This window comes from Eulemur rufifrons, chromosome 8, assembly GCF_041146395.1.
Source record: "Eulemur rufifrons isolate Redbay chromosome 8, OSU_ERuf_1, whole genome shotgun sequence".
NCBI classification, from domain to species: domain Eukaryota; kingdom Metazoa; phylum Chordata; class Mammalia; order Primates; family Lemuridae; genus Eulemur; species Eulemur rufifrons.
In genome coordinates this window covers 21,179,847-21,200,130 of record NC_090990.1, presented here as the reverse complement: position 1 = coordinate 21,200,130, position 20,284 = coordinate 21,179,847, and the positions used below count along the sequence as shown (strand labels likewise).

At 43.4% G+C, this 20,284-nt stretch overlaps 1 non-coding gene across 1 annotated transcript; it reads left to right on the top strand.

The window, feature by feature from the left end:
- The first annotated feature begins 3,078 nt into the window (after positions 1-3,078).
- On the top strand, positions 3,079-3,182 carry LOC138391210 (small nucleolar RNA U13). The gene has a single exon (XR_011234819.1). It is a non-coding gene; the product is annotated as a small nucleolar RNA U13 (small nucleolar RNA).
- The last annotated feature ends 17,102 nt before the right edge of the window (positions 3,183-20,284 follow it).

Sequence of the window (20,284 nt, the reverse complement as noted above, 5' to 3'; positions counted from 1 at the left end):
TTTGCCTCATTTTTTTCCTTTAGGTTGAAATAATAATGCTTCCCACTGCATTCATAATAAAATCCAAACTCTTTTACGCTGCTACAGGAGCGGCCTGCCCTGGCCCTGTCCAGTGCTTCTGTCTCATCTCACTTTCTTCTCCCCTGGTTCATGACATTTCAGCCACACTGGTTTCCCCTCAGTTACTTCAATATGCCATAGTCCAACTTCTGGTCTCCGGGAAAAAAAAAAAAAAAAAAAAAGTCATACTCTCTATTACCCCAGGACCTTTGCACAGCCTATTTCTTCTTTCTGCAATATTCTTTCCTCTTCCTCTTTGCCTGGCTACCTCCTATACACCCTTGAGTTCCCAGCAGAAAAGTGTTCTCTGAGACTCCAGGCTAGGTGATATCCCATGTCACATGTCTTTATAACACACTGTATTTTACTTTTGGAGCACTTATCAATAATTAGTCTTGTCATGAATTCACATTGGTAATTATTTTTATACCATATCTTTACATTGGTAAAATTTATACCATATTAATACACAGGTAATTATGATTCTCATTACTGAATTCATTATCCATATGACTATCTGTTTCAGGTTTGGGAGTAAAAGATAAACCTGTGCCCAAAGTGGGGCTCCAACCCACAACCCTGAGATTGAGGTTCTTGTGCTCTATCGTCTGAGCTGGCCAGGTGCTCCTGTTTCAGGGTTTTCTCCCACTGTAGTGCAAGTGCCACCAGGGGCTGGCCCCCTTCTGTCTTGTTCACCGGTATCCCTAGTGACATACAGCTCCCAGCAAGGAAGAGAGCTCGACAAAGGGCTGCTACCTGGATGAAAGGAAGAACTGCAAAGCTGTTCGGCAGATTTTCCGTCTCCCTCTCTGAGCCAACGCTGTCTCTTGCCTCTGCTTTGCTCTTGGTCCCCCGGACTCCTCTCCATAGACCAACTTCCACCACTTGGTTAATTGCTGCTCTCCTGTCACTTTGGCCTCCCCACAGTTCAGGCTTGTCCCCTGGGCCACCTGCGGTCCTGATTCCACTTCAGGGCCTTTCTGCTCTGAAGCCTACCACCAGCTGACCACAGCCTTTGGATCTCTTTGCTCAAATTCTTGGGATTAAGTGTCCCTTGGTTCAACCCAACAAAAGGAGTGGTTTGCCTCGGGCCAGGGATCCATCCCAGCCATTTTTCTCTGGCCAGGGCAGCAGCGGGAAGGAGTGAGGGAGCCAGGGCAGGGTGGGTAGCCAGAAGGGAAAGTTGAATGTGGCAGGAAACCTGACTGGCATTTTGGCCACAAATGTAAAAGGAAACAATACACAGTATTTTTTTTCTGGTTTAAAAGAGTAGAGATAGGCCGGGCGCGGTGGCTCACGCCTGTAATCCTAGCACTCTGGGAGGCCGAGGTGGGCGGATCGTTTGAGCTCAGAAGTTCGAGACCAGCCTGAGCAAGAGCGAGACCCCATCTCTACTAAAAATAGAAAGAAATTATATGGACAGCTAAAAATATATATATAGAAAAAAAATTAGCCGGGCATGGTGGTGCATGCCTGTAGTCCCAGCTACTCGGGAGGCTGAGACAGGAGGATCGCTTGAGCCCAGGAGTTTGAGGTTGCTGTGAGCTAGACTGACGCCACGGCACTCACTCTAGCCTGGGCAACAGAGAGAGACGCTGTCTCAAAAAAAATAAAATTAAATTAAATTAAAGAGTAGAGATGGAGGCTATTGCCTTCTGGATAAATTTTAGGTTGCTTCTTTACATGCACAGAACCATCTTTTTTTTTTTTTTTTTTTTTTTTTTTTGTAGACAGAGTCTCTCTCTGTTGCCTGGGCTAGAGTGAGTGCCGTGGTGTCATCCTAGCTCACAGCAATCTCAAACTCCTGGGCTCAAGCAATCCTTCTGCCTCAGCCTCCTGAGTAGCTGGGACTACAGGCATGCACCACCATGCCCAGCTAATTTTTTCTATATGTATTTTTAGTTGTCCAGCTAATTTCTTTCTATTTTTAGTAGAGACAGGGTCTCGCTCTTGCTCGGGCTGGCCTCGAACTCCTGACCTCAAGCGATCCTCCCGCCTCGGCCTCCCAGAGTGCTAGGATTACAGGTGTGAGCCACCACGCCCGGCCAAGAACCATCTTAAGGTATCTGTTTGTCCAGCCCTGATTCTCTGGGAACTGACCCCTATAATAGACAAGGGTGTGTATATGACCCCACCCCAGTGACCATCTCTGATGGGTCTGAGTCCAAGACCTCCTGTCTGCACGTCTTGCCCTGGGAATTGATAATATACACCCAGGCTGGGTGCGGTGTTGAGCAGAGCAGTGTAATCCCAGCACTCTGGAAGGCTGAGGCTGGAGGATTGCTTGAGACCAGGAGTTTGAGAACAACCTGGACACCATAGAGAGACCCTGTCTCTACAGAAAAATACAAAAATTAACTGGGTGTGGTGGTGTGCATCTGTAGTCCTAGCTACTCAGGAGCTGAGGCAAGAGGATCCCTTAAGCCTAGGAGATCAAGCACCACCAGGCTCAGCTAGTTTTTCAACTTTTATTTTTGCAGGGATGGGGTCTCACTATGTTGCCCAGGCTGGTCTTGAACTTCTAGCCACAAGCAATGCTCCAGCCTCAGCTTCCCAAAGTACCGGGATTATAGGCATGCACCACCATGCTTAGCCTGAGCTGAATCTTAAACCAGCCAGGGCACAACAGAGAAATCACCTAATTTCATTGCAGTGTACCCCCAAAGCCCCCGAGATGGCAGAACTAGGTAACTCTGGGCTAGGAATGAGGGTGTGGCCTGAAACCAAAGACTTAATGAAATTCTGCTTTAGAAGAATTAGACCCTCAGATCCCTCTTCCCTTCCATACTCCACCGACACATCGTTTTCTTTTCTTTCTTTCTTTTTGGCATCCTGAGTGGGCTCAAACAACGTATCATTTTCAATCTCAGTTTCTAAATTCAAATGTTGCCTTGGACCTATGAACATTTTCAGTACTGGTTAAATATTTTCATGCTACCTTTGCAATTTTTGATTAAGCTCAACCAAGTTCTCACAAAAATGTCAATCGAAGAAAACTTTTAAAAAAGATAATGATAGCTCCTTTTGTTGCTCCCAAGCGTGATGATTGGGTTTTCACACTCCTGTGTGAGATGTGCCTCCCTCCAACCTTGTTATGACTCCAGCACATTACCCATTTGACATGAAAAGGGGGAAAAAGGTAAAACAAAAATACAGCCAAACTGAAAAGTAAGAATTATTCATAAAAAGTGTTTATTTACTTGTCCTCTGGAAGCCATGTACTTGATATGAAAATATCTGAGGTGGTGCTCTGACCCGAAACACGAAGGATTGCAGAGGCTTGTGTTACTGAGATTCCCCATTTGATAACCTCATTTCGTGTGGAATTCAGAGCTTTAGACCAACTTTACATACTTACATAGGCAAGCTTTTCTGTGAATAAGACAATATATTATTTGTATTACCTGACTCTTGGGTTTTATTATTTATGTATTTTTGTGTCTTTTAGAGACAGGGTCTCACTCTGTCACCTGGGCTGGAGTGCAGTGGTGCAGTCCATAGCTCACTGCAGCTTCAAACTCCTGGGCTCAAGCGATCCTCCTGCCTCAGCCTCCTGAATAGCCGGGACTGCAGTTGCAAGGGACCATGCTCAGCTATGACTCTTAGGTTTTCTAGAAAGAATTCTTGATGTAGAGCTGCACCCTTCCCTGTCAGAGCCATAAGTACCCAGATTTACACAGTGTTTCCAAAATATGTACTGTGTTTCAAAGTATTTATTACCATTTTGAATATTTCATCCCTAGCAGATTGTCTTGGAACTTTGGATATTCTTCTGGACATTTTTCTTTGGAGATTCTAACTGATACCACATGAATACAATAGTTAGTAAGATCTGTAGAGTCATCAATCTGCAATGAAAGCATTTTTGTATTTAACAGTTTTCTGGATTAAGGCTAAGTCATCTGACGTGTTGTCAATGTGCCTACTCATGGCACAGTATTAATCTAAAAGCAACAATTTTCCCATGTCCATTGCGTCCAAACGTGGTTTTCTTTGGTCCAATATGCAGTGTTGACTAGATCCGTGCAAGCCAGTAGACTCAGCACTTTGGCAATTGCACAAAGGTATCCAGGTTTTAGCTACTGGTTTTGTGAAGTTGAATCTACGTTCTTGAGGTGGACATGATACTATGAAAACCAAACTCACAAAAAGAAGTTTGTTTTTATTTATTTTTTTTGAGACAGAGTCTCACTCTGTTGCCTGGGCTAGAGTGCCGTGGCATCACCCTAGCTCACAGCAACCTCAAACTCCTGGGCTTAAGGGATCCTCCCACCTCAGCCTCCCAAGTAGCTGGGACTACAGGCTTGCGCCACCATGCCTGGCTAAGTTTTTCCTATATATTTTTAGTTGTCCAGCTACTTTCCTTCTATTTTTAGTAGAGAGGGGGTCTTACTCTTGCTCAGGCTGGTCTCAAATTCCTAAGTTCAAGCGATCCTCCCGCCTCAGCCTCCCAAAGTGCTAGGATTACAGGTGTGAGCCACCACGCCTGGCCAAGAAGTTTGTTCTTTATTTTGCATGTAGAGATGCTTTTAAAAAGTTCAAACTTTTTTTCTGGGTAAAATGGGCCTGTCGAGGTGGCTTACACCTATAATCTTAGCACTCTGGGAAGCTGAGGCAGGAGGATCGCTTGAGCTTAGGAATTCGAGACCAGCCTGAGCAAGAGTGAGACCCCCTCTCTACTAAAAAAATACAAAAATAAGCTGGATGCAGTGGCACATGCCTGTAGTCCCAGCTACTTGGGAGGCTGAGGCAGGAGGATCACTTGAGCCCAGGAGTTTGAGGTGGCACTGAGCTATGATGACGCCACTGCACTCTACCTGGGGTGAAAGAGCAAGGCTCTGTCTCAAAAAAAAAAAAAAAAAAAAAAAAAAAAAAGATGTTTTACATACATATAAAACAGGTCTTGGAATTATTATAAAAGGAAGGAAATCCTCAAACAACCAATTCAGTAACTCCAAAGAACACTGGTTACCATAGTGAAGTCCGCTAAATTCCCAGAATTGTGGATGAAAATTGATCCATGTTAAGGTATATTGGCATGAAATTTCAGAGCAACAAGGTTAAAAAGAAGATGTTACAAGATTCCAGAGAGAAAAACAAGTTTTGCAAACTCGTATTCAGAGGAAAAACACAAACATGAATGTGCACACAGCCATGCCACAAAGAGTCTGGTCATTGGATGTTAGATCTTTCTAAACAAAGGACATTGTTTCTGTTACTATACAGAAAGCAGCATGTGCAAGGATGTATTTTTTTGGAAGTTAGTGCAGTTGGAGTGAACTCTGCTGTTTTGTCTGCCCAGAACTACACCTCACTCTTGTAGGAGTGGTCCTGTCCCCTCTTCCCGACATACACCATGTGTTTCAAATGGGTGCTCCCAGTCTCATAGGCCCCCACGTCCCCGATCATATTATATCAAAGTGTGCTTAATCCCAAGATCGTTTAAACATGGAGCTAGGGAGAATGACTCTGACTTCCTGTTGGGTGGGGAGATTCTATAGCTGCCGGCCACCATGACCTCGACAAAGGTTTGAAACAATAGGGTTTGGCCAGAGAGAAGCAGAGACAGGAGACTTGGCAGTGTCTCAGGCCCTGGATCCAGCTGTCCCTGAAACGAGTGCAATCTGGACCCTTGCACTTTCCATGGTGATGTGAGTCTTCCAAAACAAAACAAAAAACATTTGTCTGATCTGAATTTCCATCACTTGAAACGAATTGTGCCAAATGCAGAAATGTAAGAGGGCAACTACATTTATGTAATAACTAATAATTACAACTGAAATTTATTGAGACTTAGAATGTGCCAGGCACTGTGCAAGTGCTTGCAGTGTGTTATCACATTGAGTCCTCCCAACAGCCCCTGCAGGCAGGTCTTAGCATCTCCATTGAACGGAAGAAACAACTGAGGACAGCGAGGTTATGTTACTATGTTCATAGTCTGGGATTAACGCTCCAGTACATGAGAGACCACTAGAGACCTCCCTTTAGCGGGACATTCCCCACCTGCTCACTTCCACTGCTCCTACTCCCCCCAGGCCACATCCAACCCTGCCCCTTTGCTCATGGGCTGTCATCTCAAACGCTCTTTCTCCCAGCTCTGCCTGGCAAACTCCTATTCATCCTTCAAGGCCCACTTCAGTGTTTCTCTTTGCTCCTCCCTGAATCCCTCATTCTGAAATGCAGATTATGCCCTCGCCTCCTCTGTGTCCTCACTGCATATGCAAAATATCATGAAATTAAGAGCCCAGGCTCCATTCAGGTGAATTTCAAACCCTCCCTCTACTGTTTACTTGCTTGGACAAGGGTCTTTTTTTTTTTTTTTCTTTTTTGCCCTGAATGTGCCAAGAGGATGGACAAAGGTCTTAACACATTTGGGCTTCGGTTTCCTCATCTGTGAAATGGGGTAAACCAGTACTGCCTCATAGGGTTGTTGTGAGGATTAAATGAATTAATGCATGCAACAAGTTCTTGGAACAGTGCCTGTTACATAGTGAGCATTCAGTAAATGTTAGCTATTGTAATTACTGACATTTAACTTTATCTTCAAGCAAATGCATTATTTTTTCTAAGCCTTAGATTCTTTATAAAGTGAAAATAATGATAGGTCAGACTTGTAGATACGGCGTGAGGCTTGGATCAGCTGCTGCATGCTAAGCATGCAGCGTGTCATCAACACACAGTAACAGGGGCTGCTGGTGCCAGCAGTTGATGTCTCCATCTATTTTGGGCGTTTTCACAGTGTCCTTGTCTGTGGCTCTCTCTCCTCCCCCGGGCTTGGCCCTCCGAGGGCAGATATCCTACGTGGTGATTCAAGTGTCTGATCACTCAAGACTTCTCTCCCTGGCTTGCAGGTGACTGGCTTTCCAGTTAGAAACTCAACATTTAAGGCCGGGCGCAGTGGCTCACGCCTGTAATCCTAGCACTCTGGGAGGCTGAGGTGGGCGGATCGTTTGAGCTCAGGAGTTCGAGACCAGCCTGAGCAAGAGCGAGACCCCATCTCTACTAAAAATAGAAAGAAATTATGTGGACAGCTAAAAATACATATAGAAAAAATTAGCCAGGCATGGTGGTGCATGCCTGTAGTCCCAACTACTCGGGAGGCTGAGACAGGAGGATCCCTTGAGCTCAGGAGTTTGAGATTGCTGTGAGCTAGGCTGACGCCACGGCACTCACACTAGCCTGGGCAACAGAGTGAGACTCTGTCTCAAAAAAAAAAAAAAAAAAAAAAAGAAACTCAACATTTAAGTCTGCTGAGGTTCTTTTAAAAATAGTTCCTGACAGCATATGAAATACACAGATCTAATCTCCTTATAAAAAATGTATGCCTGACGGGTAAGGCTAAAATCTCCTATGAGCATCAAACCAATCTCAACCCTTTTAGAGGTTCCCCACAGCTTTCAGTTTGATGTTTGATGACTTATTTTTATTGAAACTGCTCAGTACTTGGGTACTTTCGATCTAAAGGCTCATGTCTTTCCTCTATTCTGGAAAAATCTTCATCTCTGATTCTTCAAGTACTGCCGCTGCCACTAGCCCCATTCTCAATTCCTGGAACATGTGTTAGATGCTCTCGGTCTGGCCTCCATATTTCTTAACTTTTCTCTTTTCCTTTCTTTTTCCTTCCTCTTTTCCTTCTGAGTCATTTTCTAGTATTATCTTTATTTTCTCTGCAATTTAATTGTATTATAATGGAGCAATAAAGAATGCTTTAGAGCCTAGTGATTGTTCACATAGTCTAACAGTTCACTACGATTTGGAAAAACACGACGGCAACATTTAAATGTGGCAATATAGGAAGTTTTATAAAGAAGGAAATGTGAAAAGTAAAATGTATGAATAGTTGCAATCTTTTTATAGGCCTTGTCCATTCTCTGTTTTAAAGAGATGAGGTAAATAAATAAATGAAGAGATGGGGTCTCACTATGTTGCCCCAGCCTGGCCTTGAACTCCTGGGCTCAAGCCATCCTCCTGCTGCAGCCTCCCGAGTAGCTGGAGCTACAGGCTACAATTTAGACCTCGTTCATTTTGAAAGACCAACAATGAATCACAATTTTTAAAGTATGGGAAAAAATGTTTTTCACCAAAAAATTCATATGGAAACTGTATGCAAGCATCTGTATATCAAGTGCCTCCTGTGAAATATTAGGGGATGGAACAAGTTTTCAAAGGCAGTTAATAGCAGTCCTCAAATGAATATTCATTAGATTTAGTACAAAGTAAAGTCAGGGTGAAATGTGTCATTTTACACGTAGCGGAGCAACCCCTCTGCTCCGGTATGTGACTCCCCACCCGGTCCTGCCGCGGGCCCGGCCACCGTGAATAGCAGACCCCTTGCCTCCCTTGGGAGTCTGAGTACCCTAATGATTACAAAATGGCTACTCAGATTACACTCAGTAGCGCTGAGACGGAGCGCCTGAAAGCTAGCCAGCGTCAACGCCTTCACGGGGAACAGAGGCCTCAACGATTGTTCTGCAGCAAACTAAATTACATTGCAAGACTTCTTTGACCTGCCACCCTGACTACATCAGGTCCTTTTAGTGCTATTCCTGTTTACTAATTGCAACTGCAAGAGATTTTATTCCAGATATACTCAAATGCATTTCTATTGCCTGATGACAAGGACTGCTTGCCGTACACAGTTCCACAGGTTACCTTTTGTTCCTTGTATCACACTTTGATGTGTTACCCATCAAAGCATATTTGGGCAGAAAGGAAAAACTGTGGAATGGATTGCAACACACATATTTCTTAAACTGAAGAAACTCTAAAAGCGAGTTCCAATTTAGCTTTCCTCTGGGGAAAATTCAAGCAACTTTGCTGCTTATTCAAGTATTCACATCATGGTGTCAAATTCTAAAATAAATTATAACCTTCAACACACATGTACTTTCAAAAAAAAAAAACAGAAGCAAGTCATTTAAAAAATCATATTTTCCTAAATGTCACTTGATGGATTTATATAGCAGATTGACTATTGAAAATTCTATCTGGGTTATTTTTGAAACAGATAAACTGCAGGTATGTTCACCAGAAGTAAATTCAGTATACCTGGCCAATTTGTGTCCAGGTTTCTTATTTTATTTTATTTTTTTTTTTTTATTTATTTTTTTTTTGTTGAGACAGAGTCTCACTTTGTTGCCCAGGCTAGAGTGAGTGCCGTGGCGTCAGCTTAGCTCACAGCAACCTCAGACTCCTCGGCTTAAGCGATCCTACTGCCTCAGCCTCCCGAGTAGCTGGGACTACAGGCATGCGCCACTATGCCCGGCTAATTTTTTCTATATAGATTTTTAGTTGTCCATATAATGTCTTTCCATTTTTAGTAGAGACGGGGTCTCGCTCAGGCTGGTCTCGAACTCCTGACCTTGAGCAATCCACCCGCCTCGGCCTCCCAGAGTGCTAGGATTACAGGCGTGAGCCACCGCGCCCGGCCAAGGTTTCTTATTTTAAAGGCTGTAGTGAATTTATATTTCGCAACATCCAATCTGCAACTTCAGTTGTTTTAATTCGAAATTGCATTATGTAGATATAGAGCAACACGAATTGTGTCCTAGAGTGAGAAATGAGCTTTTTGGCATCAGTCTGCCCAAAAACCCCTGTTGAGATACTTTTCCCAAATTAGTATTAGGTAGTTTTTTATTACTTTTCCAGAAAAATAGGGAAACACTATAAACACGTTATTCTTACAGATAAAAAGAGATAACCAACTGCTTTTTTATTTTTTACTGTAAAAAATTTTTTTTAAGTCGAGTATAAAAAGATGGTTAGACATCTCTATATTAATTGCTCACTCACTGGAGATAAGTAAGTGAACCACATTAGGTTATTTTAAAAGCTACATTTTAATATTGCATTCTTTTGCACATTTTTTTGGTATCTGTATTAAAATCAGTGGAAATGAAACAGGAACACAATCTGAAAGAATTTATATCTGCTGGAGTTGTGGGCCAAATATCTTCTGAATGGCAGGAAAAGGAGGTTCTGCTCATCTTACTAATTACTCATTTTTTATATTGAAGTAACTGCTGCTGGTTTATTAGTGACACCATTTTTTTTTTTTTTTTTTCCAGCAGGAAAGGGTATAAATGGGGCCAAATAGTCTTGGTTTCTGGTCAGGAGAATGCTTCTGACATTTTTTTTTTTTTTCTGTTAGTATTGCAGGACAGTTTTCCTCGGGGCTTCCTAAGCCTTTGGTCTTTTGGCAACAGTCTGTGGTCAGATCACAGTTTCCAGTGGGTTGGGGAGGGTCGAATTCAGTGCATGCAGGGGACACTGGCTGCAGGGATCTAGCAAGCAGGAAGGCGTTGCTGAATGGTCTTCAAAGGCAGGCCTGGGTCCATTACCGTGCCTGTCAGATAAACCTTGTCCACTAGCCAGCTCTACCAGGGGAGGTTTTTCAGCTGAGTCACATTGTCTGGGTGGCGTGTCTCACGGATGATGAAAAGTCTTGACCGAACGTTGACTTCTGGTTCCCTCAGCATATGGTCTTGGAGCAGCTGCCTGCCAGAGAGATGGTTTAGCTGCTGTGTGACGATGCCCGACGACATAAAACACTTGCCCAAGCCTAGGGCCCCCAGGGTCACTGTGATCAGCAGCTGCCCGGACACCTCCACGCTCAAGAGAGATTCAGGCCACCCCTGGGCAGACTAGGAAGAGAATCTTGGCCTGGCCTGACCTGCTCACCCAACTCTTTCTCGTATTCACTTGCTCATTCGTATGCTCTTGATAAGTCTTTCTTTCTTTTTTTTAAGAGGTGAGGTCGCCCTATGTTGCCCAGGCTGGTAGCTAAGACTACAAGCATGTGCTTGTGCACCCAGCTGGTTGATGTCTGTTATGTCACTTATATGCTTGTAATCTACAATTATGCCCCCGTCCCACTTTTTTCGTTTTTTAGCAGGGCTATAATTTTCATAGAATGAAATCCTCTGATCGTAAGTGTACAGTTAGGTGAGTTTTGACAGAAGCAAACAGCCTATAACCCACACCCTTGTCAAGATGAAGAATATTTTCATCACCCTGGGAAGGTCCTCCATGCCCCCTCCCTGTCCATCTCCCATACCCCCATCCCGGGCGACCAGTGCATCCCTGCTAATAAAGCACAGCTAGAGTTTGATGTTCTAATTTTTTAAACATAATATCATAAGCAATATATAGAAGAAGGAATATATATTCATGGTAATATATAGAAGAAAGCCATATTGACCGATTGTCAAGTATTTTGTGAATATCATCTGATTTATTTCTCATATCAACCTTCTCAGGTATCATTATCCCAATGTTACAGCTGAGACAACTGACATTCTTTCTGTGGTGGGACTTTTATCTATCGGGAACTAAGTCTGTTGGGCACCCGAATTCCTGTCCCACTCTGCACACATTGCCTCGACATAAATCCTTACAAGTGATGTTTTTTGAAATCCTAGGGTCCTGCTGAGATGGGGCAGAGGCAAGACTGGATATATGTAGAAGGTGTCAGAACCCTGGGTCTGTATGTCCTCAGGAAGGCCCTTGAGCTGACCATAGTGTGCTGGAATCTGCTTACCTCAATTCCTGAGGGCTGACTGTTCTAATTTTCAGGCTGATGTCAAATTGGTGGCTTGAACTCAGCCACAGTGGAGGCTTCACGTCAAGGAAATTGGCCAATGCTACAAACCACAGCTACCTCTGCACCTAGGAGAGCCGGTTGTTAAACACTTACGCACACCACTGGTGACAGCCACCACGCTGCCCACCCTTTTTTGTGCAGAATCACTCACCATCTGATAAGCCCTCCTGCATGGTTGAGCGAACAAAGGCTCAGGAGACCAAAGTCTGATCTGAGTTTGGTAGCCCACTGGATGTGAGCCCCTGAGAATGCTGCACACGCTCTGGAGTTTCAGACTGGTCCTCTGTAAATGAGGACAGGGGTGGCCAAGGCACATGAAGAAGTTAGGGTCCTGATAGCACGTCTGGCTCAGGCTTTTTGCTTCCTTCAAGCTGTAGGGCAGGGTCAGGGACGGGCAGATCCAGGCAGGTTTTAATAGCCTCTTTGCCATTAATAATGTAGAAAGCTGCCTGGAGAGACAGATCTTAATTTTTGGTTTGGCAAGAGAAGCTGCTATTTAAAAGTTGCTGCTTGTTTCTCAGCCCAGAAGAACACAGAAAGTCACTAGGGCTGAGCTGTCCAGGGAAGGATTCCTCGAGTGACCCTTCTTGGTTATGTAAATAAATGTAAGGCTGTTTTACTCTCAATCCTGTGTGTGTGTGTGTGTGTGTGTGTGTGAGAGAGAGAGAGAGAGAGAAACTATCCTTTGTGGCCTAACACAGGCTGCCTTTCCAAATGGGTATTAGATGGGATGGAAAGCAGGAAGGAAATTTGCATTCAAGGAATGGCCAGATTGGGATGCCAGTCCCTTCCCTTTGACGGTCGGTGTTATTAGACCATCTCTGAAGCACTAAACTGTCTTTTGCCTTTCTATTCTCTTTCCGGAACTCCTACTAGATGTTGTCCCTCCTTCTGAACTTATCTATCTGTCTCTTATCTTTCTTCTCAGATACGAAGTTAATTTGGAAAAATTAGAAAATAGATGGGTAAACACAATCAAGGTGGGCATGGGAGTGTCAAGGGGGACGACCCTCTGGATCCACAAGCACAGGCACCACCATGAAATTTCTTGACCAAATCTACTCAGTCTGCCTTTTATTTACATGCAAATATATCAATAGAAAGATCTTACTGTATACGGGTTGCATGTAGCCTGTTATTTTCACTTGACAATGTATATTTAGACACATTCAGGTTGTAAATATATATAGGGAGAGACAGATAACCACAAATAAATAAACATAAATATAAAATATATCAGGGGGGCAGGCACAGTGGCTCAGCCTGTAATCCCAGCACCTTGGGAGGCCAAAGTAGGAGGATCACTTGAGGCCAGGAGTTTGAGACCAGCCTGGACAACATAGTGAGACCTTGTCTCTATAAAAAAAAAATTATCCAGTGTGGTGGTGTGTGCCTGTAGTCCCAGGCTCCTCTTCCTCCTACTTGGGAGACGAGGGAGGAGGATTGCTTGAGCCCAGGAGTTGCAGGCTGCAGTGAGCTATGATGACACCACTGCACTCTAGCCTGGGTGACAGAGTGAGACCCTATCTCAAAAAAATAAATGAAATAAAATAAAACATATCACGGGATGATAACTGCCATAACAAAATACTAAAGCAGGCTTAGGGATAGGAAGTGACCAGAAGGGCTGTTTTCGATACATTCCTTGGGAAAGGCCACTCTGATCAGGTGACATTTGAGCGGTGACTTGAGTCATGAGAGAAGAATCACTGAGAGAAGAATATTCTTGGCAGAGGTAAATGTCCTGAGGTGAGCATGTACATGATGTGCTTCTCAGATAAGGGATGAAGCAGAGAGTGACAAGTATTAAAAGGATCACACTCTGGCTTCTGAGTGACCAGACCATGAGGGCAAAGGTGAAAATGGTTAGGAGCCGAATTATATAACTCAGGAGAGAGAGGATGGGGCTTGCACTAGGGTGGTGGCTGTGCAGATATAAGAATGTCCAAACTTCGGATATATTTTGAAGAGAGAGCTGACAGTGTTGCTGATGGATTGGAGAAGGGAGACATGAGAGAAGGAGAAGAATCAGGAAGGACACAATATTTTTGGCCTCAACAACCAGATGAATCAAGCTGTCAGCAATGAGATGGGGAAGACTGGGAGGGGGCAGACTTTGTAGGCAATGTCAAGAGTCAATTTAGGGCCAGGCACGGTGGCTCACGCATGTAATCCCAGCAATCTGGGAGGCTGAGGCGGGCGGATCGTTTGAGCTCAGGAGTTTGAGACCAGCCTGAGCAAGAGCGAGACCCCATCTCTACTAAAAAATAAAAAGAAATTAAACAGACAACTAAAAATATGTAGAAAAATTTAGCCAGGCATGGTGGCGCATGCCTTTAGTCCCAGCTACTCGGGAGGCTGAGGCAGGATCGCTTGAGCCCAGGAGTTTGAGGTTGCTGTGAGCTAGGCTGACGCCACGGCACTCACTCCAGCCCGGGCAACAGAGTGAGACTCTGTCTCAAAAAAAAAAAAAAAAGAGTCAATTTACGGCTCTCTCTGTCTTACACCCTTCTGCCGTGGGATGTCCCTCACCAGATGCCAGTGCTGTGGTCTTGGTCTTCCCAGCCTCCAGAACTGTGAGAAATAAATTTCTTTTCTTTGCAAAATTTTTTAAAAAGTTCAATTTAGGTCATGTTAAATTTGAGATGCCCATTAGACTGCCAAGTGGAAAAGTTCAGCAGGCAGTGGGATTCTTAATCTGGAGGTCACAAGGGAGGCCAGAGCTAGTGATACAAATCTGGGATTGTCAGAATGGAAATGGAATTTAAAGCCATGGAGCTGGATGACAGCACCTAGGAAGGGAATACAGGTAAGAGGAGGCCCAAGGACTGTGCCGGGGGGAACTCCACCAGTTAGAGGTTGGAAAAGCGAGTAGGGGTCAGCAAAGAAGACAGAGGAAGAACAGCCAGGAAGGTGGGAGGACCAAGAATGTGGTGTCTGGGAAGCCAAAGGCAGAGAGGGTTTTTCGGAAAAGGAAGTGACCAGCTGGGTCAGATCCAGCGAAAGGGGCTGAGATTTGACCACTGAATTTGGCAGCACAAAGATCATTAGTGACCTTGTTTCAGTGGAGAATTGGGGACAAAAGTCTGATTAGAGTAAATTTCAAGAAAAAAAGGGGCAGGAGGCTGAAGGCAGGAGAATCACTTGAGCCCAGGAGTTTGAGGTTGCAGTAAGATATGATCCCACCACTGCACTCTAGCTGGGGTGACAGAGTGAGACCCTGTCTCAAAAAAAATGGGGGTGGAGGGGCAAAAGAAAAAATAAGAGGAGAAAAAATGGAGAATGGAGACAATAAGACTGGACAATTATTTTGAAACATTTTAGAGGAAACAAAAAAATAGGATGGAAGCTTCAAGGAATCTGGAAATAATTTCATCCAAGCAGGGCATGGTAGCTCATGCCTAAACTCCCAGCTACTGGGGAGTCTGGGGCAAGAGGATTGCTTGAGCCCAGGAGGTGGAAATGAGCCAGCGCAACATAGCAAGTCCTAGTGTCCAAAAAAAAAAAAAAAAAAAATTAGCCGGGCATGGTGGCACAAGCCTGTAGTCCCAGCTACTCAGGAGGCTGAGGCAGGAAGATCACTTGAGCCAGGAGTTCGAGGCTGCAGTGAGCTATGGATTGTGCCACTGCATTGCAGCCTGGGTGACAGAGTAAGACCTTGTCTCTAAAAAAGCATAAAAATAATAAAATAACAAAACCCATCTGTAAAAACAAATTAATAGAAATTTCAAATAAATAAATAATTTTATCCATTATTTTCCAATATTTATAGATTTTCTTCCTTTTCTTATCTAATTGAATTTGATAAAATCTCTAAAAACAATGTTGAATAGTAACATGTACAGCAGATGTCCTTAACTTTTGCCAATTTTGATGGAAATGGTTTTAGTTTTCTACCATTTAGAATGACGCTTGTGTAGATTTGTGGCAAATAGGTTGTTGAACTTTTTAAAAAAATCATATTTAAGTAGTTTTTATTTATCCATGCTTAAAGGAACTGAGGTATAACACAGATACAACACAGATACAATAAAGTGCAAAACATACTCATGTAACCATCTCTCAGATCAAGAGATGAAACTGTTTTTTATTTATTTTTATTTTTATTTTTATTTTTGAGACAGAGTTTCTGTTGCCTGGGCGAGTGCCGTGGCATCAGCCTAGCTCACAGCAGCTCAAGATCCTGGGCTCAAGTGATCCTCTTGCCTCAGGCTCCTGAGTGGCTGGTATTACAGGCGCTCACCACCACGCCTGGCTAATTTTTTCTATTTTTAGTAGCGATGGGCCCTCGCTCTTGCTCAGGCTGGTCTGGAACTCCTGACCTCAAGCGATCCTCCTACCTGGGCCTCCCAGAGTGCTAGAATTACAGGCACTACATGAGCTACCATGTCAGGCCCAGAACTGTATTTTAGATTTTTTTTTTCTTTTTTTGTAGAAACAGAAGCTCACTATGTTGTCCAGGCTGGTCTTGAACTCCAAACTCCTGGCCTCAAGTGATCCTCCCACCTTGGCCTCCCAAAGTCCTGGGATTACAGGCACGAGCCACCACACCCTCCTAGACAGAACATATTGAGCACTCCCCAGCTATGTGATTGGGTATAGCAGGAGCTGATTGTTTTTCATTGTTCTATAGTATTCCATTATGTAAATACAAAACACTTATTTTTCAGTTCTCTTGTTGCACATTTGAGTAGTTTCCATGTTTTGGCTATTAGTAAAACTGCTACAAATATTAATTTTATAATATTTATCCATAGTTTACATAAGAGTTCTTAATAGGAACAACTAATAATGCCTTTTCAGTATAAATTTATATAATCTTATGGGTTTAATTTATATTCATATATTTCCTCATATTTAACACCTTTACATTCCTCAAATTAGGCCTATTTTGCAGCAGTGTATTATTTTCCCAATATGTTGCTGGATTTGAATTGCTAAAGCTTTATTAAGAATTTTTACATCTATATAGTGTGAACTTGGCAAATAGTTTTGTGTGCTTCTTTATCAAGTATACATATTATGGTTGTGCTAGCTTCATACAAATAAATGGTGAGGCTTCTAATCTTGTGATCTAAAATAGCATTAGAGGCTGGGCATTGTGACTCACGCCTGTAATCCCAGTACTTTAGGGGGCCAAGGTAGGAGAATCACTTCAGGCCAGAAGTTGGAGATCAGGCTGGACAATATCGAGACCCTGTCTCTACAAAAAAAATTTTTTTTAATTAGCTGGGTATGGTGGCATGCACCTGTAATTCCAGCTATTTGGGAGGCTGAGGCAGGAGGATGGCTTGAGCCCAGAAATTTGATGTTACAATGAGCTATGATTGGGCCACTGCACTTCTGTCAAGGCAACAGAGCAAGATCTTGTCTCTAACATAAATAAATAAATAAAATAGCATTAGATGGACTTGATTTTTAATGATTAGATAGACTTCAGCTGAGAAATCATCTGATCTGATATCTTTTTTAAAAATGATTTTTAAATTCATTTTAATATAACCTTAGATGTACAGAAAAGTTGTAAGAGCAGTACCAGGGATTTCAGATTCAACAATTGTTTACATTTTGCTCTACATTATTCTTTCCTCCTTTCTCTCTCTCCATACAAAACAAGGACATTTTCTTATATAAGCATAGCACACTTACAAAATTCAGGAATTTTTTTTGTTTGTTTTAGAGTTGGGGTCTCACTTTGTTACCCAGACTGAATGCAGTGGTGCGATCAAGCCCACTGCAGCCTCTAACTCTTGGGCTCAAGTGAATCAATCCTCCTGCCTCAGCCTCCCAAATAGCTAGAAGTATAGGAGCCTGCCACCATGCCTTGCTCGGAAATTTAATATTAATGCATTGCTATTATCTAATATATAATACATATTCAAATTTCATCAACCATCCCAATAATGCCCCTTAGAGCTATTTTTTTTCCCAGGTCCAGGATCAAATCCAAGATTATGAATTGCATTTAGTTGCCCTGTCTCTTTAGTCTCTTTTAATCTGGAATAGTTCCTCAAACTTTATTTGTTTTTCTTGACCTTGGCATTTTTGGAGAGTCCTGGCTAGCTATTTTGTAGAATGTCCCTCAGCTGGTTTTGTGTGCTGTTTCTGCAAGATTGGATTCAGGCCACGCATTTTTAGCAGGGATCTCACAGAAGTGATGTTGTGTTCTGCCCAGTGCATAGTGTTCTGATTAACCATCAGCTTGCCCCAGTCATGGTGATGTTAACTTCCAGCCTTTGGTTAAGGTGGCGTCCTCCAGGTTTGTTCACAGCAATTATCATCTTTCTCTTTTTAATTAATAATCTGTGGGACGTTATTTTGAGACAAACTCATGTACTGTTCCTCATCAAATATCTGGCCTCATATTTTTTTAAAAAACCTTATACAACTTTAGTCACTTAGCAATCCCTTCTTGATCTTTGGTCTTTTTTTTTCTTTATTCTTGGGTCAGCTCTCAAACTTTCTGCATTCTGGGAAATTTTATCACCTTTTATTTCAAACCCTTCAACGGCAGCTTTTTACATTTAAGCAACCGAATTGTTAGTTCCAAGAGATCTTTCTAGTTCTCTGTTCATTTTTCAAAGTGTGCTTTTGTTCTTTAATGGATGGAATAACTTCAAATTTCCCTCAGTACGAACTACGGTCTCTTAACTCTTAAATTATCTTTGCTACTTCTGAGGTCGTGTTTTGTTTGTTTGTTTGCTACTTATTTATATTAGTCTTCCCCTTTCACACATAGCAGGCTTTCCTCAAGTTAGTTTGGTGTGCATTTCTAAGAAGGAGGCAATATATAAACTCTCCAGGACTTGTGGGAACTTGCTAGATTTCAGACTGAAGGCTTTAATTTTGGAGGCGTGGGAGAAGCCGTTTTGGTGCAAGGGGACCGCTAGCGGAGGAATTTATTTGGGACGGTAGCTCCCACTCCAGCTGTCTTCCTTGTCTCCGGCATTTGTTCAGTTTTGTTAGAGAAGAACCCTCACGTCGTTGGCTGCTTTTCTGCGCGGTGGAAGGGTGCTTGGGTGGGGCATTCAATGAGTACTTACGATGATAGCCCATTTCTGACTTCACGCCTTTATCCCAATTCTCATCTCCCTGTCAGAAACTTCTCTAGAATTCTGCCAGAAAAGGAGACTCTCTCTTTTCCACATCCCTCTCCTTGCATTTTCTAGTTTGCTGCTTTCTCCAATGTGCTTCATCAGTCAACTCTTCCCCATCCATTTTCCATCACCCTGAAATTTGTTGAAATCTCTGGTTCACCAATGAGTGAATCTCCTTCCCCCACCCACTCTTTTTAGGTGCAGATATACCAGTGGGGTTTTTTGTTTGTTTGTTTTAGAGACAGGGTCTCCCTCTGTCTCCAAGGCTAGAGTGCAGTGGCACCATCATAGCTCACTGCAGCCTGGAACTCCTGTGCTCAAGTGATCCTCCTGCCTCAGCCTCCCAAGTAGCTGGGACTATAGGCTTGAGTCACCATGCCCAGCTAATTTTTTCTGTTTTTAGTAGAGATGGGGTCTCACTCTTGCTCATGCAGGTCTCGAACTCCTGACCTCAAGCGATCCTCCAGCCTCGGCCTCCCAGAGTGCTAGGATTACAGGCATGAGCCACTGTGTCTGGCCTTTTATGGCTTTCTGTTGCCCTCAAAATAAAAATCGAACTCAAAATTCCTTACCTTGGCTTATGAGAGACTTATTGCCTGGCCCCTACACCCCTCTGACCTGCCTTGTACACCCTGGGTTCCAGCAACGTGGAAGTTTTCCCAGTTCCTTCAAACACGGTAATCCTGTTCTTGCCACGGGGTTTCTTGACCTCAACACTCTTCTCCTTCTCTTCCTGCCACCACCTGCCATTCCCCCTTCAGGCTTCAGCCTCCGCGTCCGTCCCCTCCGAGGATGCATCCCCACCCTGAATTAGGTTAGGCGCTCATAAAATGAGTTTCCATGGCACTAATTCCCTTTTATTGTTATTGATGGTATAACAAACATGGTAACAAAGTATTTCTTCCATCTTTACCCTCAGCTGGGTAATAGAGTCCTTAATGAGAACTAGGTCACATTCTATACCTTCCCAGTCCTTTCACATATTAAACAAGTGTCCTGTTTGACACATGACAACAGTCTACAGCAGGGGTCAGAAACTACGGCCTCTGGGCCAAATCCACTGCGCCCTGTTTTTGTAAGTAGTTATTGAAATGGTCACACTCATTCATTCTGTGTAGTCTATGGCTGCTTTCACATCGCACCATCAGAATGGAGCAACTCCCTGGCCACTTACAGAAAGTTTGCCAACTCCCCTGGAATGGCTGTGGCCAGAACGACAGACAATAACAAGCGTTGCCTAAGGTGTGGAGAAACTGGAACCCTCGTACATCACACGTAGGAATGTAAAATGACGCAGCTGCCTTGGAAAACAATCTTGCAACTCCTCAAAATGTTAAATATAGAGTTACCGTATGACCCAATAATTCCACTCCTGCGAATTGTTGAGGCTCAGAAAGCAATACCCCAAAATCAAGGCCTCAAAAGCAGCCTCAGAAGCAAAAGTTTTTCTCTGGCCTTCTCCTACCCTCCTGTCTCTCAGTCCCATTCGCCCCCGAGGCTAGCCATAGAAACTAGAACCCTTCTT